Source organism: Carettochelys insculpta, chromosome 7, assembly GCF_033958435.1.
Source record: "Carettochelys insculpta isolate YL-2023 chromosome 7, ASM3395843v1, whole genome shotgun sequence".
Taxonomy (NCBI): Eukaryota; Metazoa; Chordata; order Testudines; family Carettochelyidae; genus Carettochelys; species Carettochelys insculpta.
Genome location: NC_134143.1, coordinates 3,051,535 through 3,056,613, shown reverse-complemented (window position 1 = coordinate 3,056,613; position 5,079 = coordinate 3,051,535). Strand labels below are relative to the sequence as shown.

At 50.6% G+C, this 5,079-nt stretch overlaps 1 non-coding gene across 1 annotated transcript; it reads left to right on the top strand.

Annotated features, from left to right (window-relative positions):
• The first annotated feature begins 2,334 nt into the window (after nt 1–2,334).
• Nucleotides 2,335–2,443, top strand: TRNAL-CAA (transfer RNA leucine (anticodon CAA)). The gene is made up of 2 exons: nt 2,335–2,372; nt 2,398–2,443. It is a non-coding gene; the product is annotated as a tRNA-Leu (tRNA).
• Nucleotides 2,444–5,079: the final 2,636 nt, after the last annotated feature.

The window sequence follows — 5,079 nt, the reverse complement described above, 5'->3', positions numbered from 1 at the left end:
TAATGGCCCTGGCTGTGAAGTCCCAGAGTAACTGACATCCTCTGTACACACACATTTACCAAGTGTGCAGCTACCTCATCACTGAATGTGATACATATGGTAGACCATGAATGAGCACTTTTTTATAGAAATGAGACACAAAACTCCTCATATCAGTATCAACTGTCAGTTTCCCTTTGTCACCAGATTTCAGCTGTGGGAGGGGTTTGCCAGCTTTATATGCAATGGCTCTGGCAAATGTTGATGGTTCATCTCCATCACTCAGGGAGACAGATTTTCTGCATGTGTGGGACAGCTCTCCCATCTGCTTGGAGCCTCATGAGTTAAGATGAAGAAGTAGGAGAAAACCTACAGAAAGACATAAGCCCACCGCTCAGCTGTGGCTGGGTTTACATCAGGGTAGGCAACTTCTCTGTCTGGCACATTTGATTATTTGGCACCCTGGTGCCCTGGGGGTGAAGCATAGTAGAGCTTCTACTGTACTAATACGGAAGGAAAGAGTGCAGTAAATTACACTCCTCGGACTTCAGAAAAGCAGACTTTGACTCCCTCAAGAACCGGATGGGCAGAATCCCCTGGGGTGCTACCACGAAGGGAAAAGGAGTCCAGGGAAACTGGCAGTATTTTAAAGGAGCTCTATTGAAGGCGCAGAAAGAAACCGTCCTGATGCACAGCAAGAGAGGTAAATATGGCAGGAGACCAGACTGGCTTACTGGGGAAATCCTTGGAAAACTTTGGCACAAAAAGGGAGCTTACAAAAAGTGGAACCTTGGACAGATGTCTTGGGAGGGACATAAAGGTATAGCTTGAGAATACAGGACATTTATCAGGAAGGCGAAAGCGCAACTGGAATTGTGACTCGCAAGGAATGTGAAGGATAACGAGAAAAGTTTCTACAGTCATGTTAGCAAGAAGAAGGTGATCAGAGAGGGTGTGGGGCCTCTACTGAATGAGGGAGGTAACCCAGTGACAGATGATGTAGGGAAAGCTGAAGTACTTAATGCTTTCTTTGCTCCTCTCTTCACGGACAAGGACAGCTCCTGGACAAATGCGATGAGTGATGCATTGTGGGATGAAGGTGGACTGCCTTTGGTGGGGAAAGAACAGGTTAGGAGCTATCTAAAAAAGCTAAGTATCAGAGGGGTAGCCGTGTTAGTCTGGATCTGTAACAGCAACGAAGGGTCCTGTGGCACCTTATAGACTAACAGAAAAGTTTTGAGCGTGAGCTTTCGTGAGCACAGACTCACTTCATCAGATGCTGGTCATGGAAATCTGCAGGGCCAGGTATAAATAAGCCTGAGCAAGGCTGGGGATAACAAGCTTAGCTCAGTCGGGAAAGATGAGGCTTACTACCAGCAGTTGATCTGGAGGTGTGAACACCAAGGGAGGGGAAGCTGCTTTTGTATTTAGCCAGCCATTCACAGCCTTTGTTTCATCCTGAGCTGAGGGTGTTGAATTTGCAGATGAATTGTAGCTCAGCAATTTCTCTTTGGAGTCTGGTCTCGAAATTTTTTTACTGTACGATAGCTACTTTTAAGTCTGCTACTGTGTGGCCTGGGAGATTGAAGTGCTCTCCTACAGGTTTTTGTATATTGCCATTTCTGATCTCTGATTTGTGTGCATTTATTCTTTTACTTAGAAACTGTCCAGTTTGTCCGATGTATATAGCAGAGGGGCATTGCTGGCACATGATGGCATAAATTATATTGGTAGATGTGCAGCTGAATGAACCCACGATGGTGTGTCTGATCTGGTTAGGTCCTGTAATGGTGTTGCTGGTGTAGATATGTGGACAGAGCTGGCAACGAGGTTTGTTGCATGGAAGGGTCCCTGAGTTAGAGTGACTGTGGTGCGGTGTACAGTTGCTGGTTAGGATTTGTTTCAGGTTGGCAGGTTGTCTGTGGGCAAGGACTGGTCTGCCTCCCAAGGCGTGTGAAAGTGGGGGATCATTGTCCAGGATGGGTTGTAAATCCCTGATGATGCGCTGTAGAGGTTTTAGCTGAGGACGGACTGTAGGTGATGGCTAGTGGTGTTCTGCTGGTTTCTCTCTTGGGCTTGTCCTGTAGCAAGAGGCTTCGTGGCACACGTCTGGCTCTGTTGATCTGTTTTTTCACAGGCAGTTCCTTCTTCATCCATTACTTTTCAGCTAAGGACAAAGTACCTCCAAGCATTAGGTCATATGGGGGTTATTAAGTATGAAAGCCAGCTGTGCTGGAGAATGGCTCACTGGTGCTGGAAGAGCTGTGCTTCAGATGAGTACAGAAAGAGTCGAGCCTGCCTGACTCATAAAGTATAAAGCAAAACTAGTGTGGGGAGAGCATTGCTTACAGCTCTGTCAGGATGGCCGAGTGGTCTAAGGCATCAGACTCAAGGCACTGTCTTTTCCTCACATGGGTGTTCTGGTCTCCCCGAGGAGGCATGGGTTCAAATCCCATTCCTGGTGTTATTTTCTACGTGCCAAACTGGCCTCCAGAGGCTCTAAAAAAGACATGAAAGAGCCAAAGGCATTAACCTGACCCCATCACTCCCTTTCTCACACACCCTCTGTCAAACTCTCCTGTCTGCTTCCCTCCCCATGGGACCTGCAGATAAACAATTTCTGGTCACCTGTGACTCCTTGGAGATTAGCTATTGATACTGGCAAACATGCATTCCTTCTGAGAAAGGTACAGTTGCCTCTACAGCATTTACCACTGGTAAAGAGTATAGCTTAGTGGTGGAGCATTTGACTGCAGCTGAAGAAGTCCCAGGTGCTCCTTCCAAGATGGTTGTCTTAAGGGAAATATATTTTCATCTCCAGTACATTTGGGGATTTTCCTGGATGTTTGAAATAGATTTAAACACTTACCATTTTCCTCTGCAAATGTACCAGCACTGAACAAACCGATCCTTCAGCTGAGATCAGTCCCCAGCCTGCAAAGCTCAGGGTTCTGTTCCCATTGAACACACGAGGGTACTATACATCACAGATATGCAGGGCCCTGCTCACAGTGGCCTGTGCTGGGCAGGAGAACCAGGCCCAAAGCCAGGGGGCTCAGGAATCTAACACACAAAGGCCACTTGGTTCAGATGGAGCTCACAGCACTTTGGCTTCATCACGCTCACCCAGCAGCATGAGGGCCCACCCCAGGCACAGGAAGGAGCCTGTGCCTCTGACCAGGAAACATTCAACCGGCAGGGGGCAGAGCTGCCGGAAGCCCCAGAAAAGAACCCAGCCCAGGATCAGGCAATGCCCTACCACAGTGGGGACTGCAGAAAGGACCAACACATCCCAGAAAAGTCACGGACAGTTCCCAGCTGCAGAGCCCCATCCATTGGCCCAACGCCCCCAAAGCAAGACATGAGTGAGCCAGGCTAACACCAGCCCCACAGCCAGGGGTTAGGAACTGGCCTTAAGGATGAGAGGTCCATAGAGTGACTTCTGCCCCAAAAGGCTCATTTACGAGTTTACCTTGGGGCTCCCAGAGAGGCCAGTGTCTGGAGGATGAGGGGTTTCTTACCTGGAACTGCAGCCTGACATGTCCCCGCCTGCTCAGATTGGCCACAGGAAAGATCCTAGAACAAGAACTGAACAGTCAGAGCCACAAAACACATTCAGAGACCAGAACAAGCTACTGTCCTCAGAATGAATGAAACCAAAAGGTAACTGTGCCAGGGCATCTGCCCAACACAGGCTTGTGAGGTGGGCAACTGGACCCAACCACGGCCAAGGCCGTACCTGGAGGAAGAGGCAGGGAGCAGAGATTCATTGCCAGCAGGAGCAGATGGATCTGTAAGCAGGGACGGGAGCTGATCACACAGAGGCTGCTGGGAAGGGCAGTCACTTGTACGGCTGAGGGTTCATAGCCAGTGAAGCCAAATGAAGAGGGAGGTGTGGGATGCAGTCCAGGAAAGAGCACCGAGACCTGGGACGGGAAAGCTCAGAACTGCTGGGGGGAGGGTCCCAGCCGGGCTGGAACCAGAGGGAGGGGGCACCTGGGTTCCACCAGCAGCCACTGAGGCTGTGGCTGAGCTGGGGCCTGTGGCGGAGAACACGAGTGCTCCATGGATCGGTGTGGGAGTGACAGGGAACTGCAGGACTGTTGCTCAGAAGGAAGGAAAAGCCAAGTTACCCAGACAAAGGCTGAGTCAGCAGCTGGACAGTCGCAGCTTCTCCCAGCAAGAGGTGCTGCCCCAGTGAGCAGGAGGTGGGTAGTCACTGGCAGGGCCTCATCTTGACACAGCTAATGCCTCAGCTGAGCCACCGAGTGGCGACCGGCTGCTCCATCACACTCAGAAAAGGAACAGAGGAAAAATGTGCACAAGGACACAAGCCCCCAACAGTCTGGCAAGGACAGAGGCAGAAGAAGGGCTTGTCTGGGACTTGAATCCAGGACCTCTCCCCACCCTCAAAGGGGGAATCACCCCTAGACCAACCAGCCACAGCAGAAGGGAAGGCATTGACCATGCTCCAGAACCAGGCTTGAACTCACAGCCCGTGCTCTGAGAAGTACTGTGCCTCCGTTCACCTGTCAAAGGTCGTTTCCATGCTCTCTTCACAGCCCTGAGGAACGAAAGAAACTTCATACTCGGGACACTTCACAAACCACACTGTGTGGGAGAAAAAGAAAGGGACCACGAAGGCAGGGAGAGCAGCAAACACACTGTTTGAGGGGAGCATCACAGAGTTCAACTCAAGACTTCTTGTGCCCTGAGCAGCACTCAGGCTTGCAAAACAAACCCAGCTGTGGAGGAGAAGCAGTCGTCGCTTCTCACAATTCAAAACAAAAGCAAAACCAGAGAGAGCCCCACACATGACTTCACCTTGCCAAGAACTTCTCCACACTCCCTCCCGCCTGCAGTGAGATTCAAAACCTGGGAACGGGGCTGATGCTGCTGAGCTCACTCCTTCACAGAGCTGCCTGAGCTGTGTGATTCCACCCAGCATACGTTGAGCTTGCTGCTGTGCTTCACAAGATCCAAACACCAGCAAAGCTGGGCAGGCCCAGGTGTTGGGGCTGGCAGGGACTCAGGTGTGGGCAGATAGCAGAGCTTCGTGCAATATTTCAAAGGAGGAAGTAGAAAGAGCAGTGAGACAAC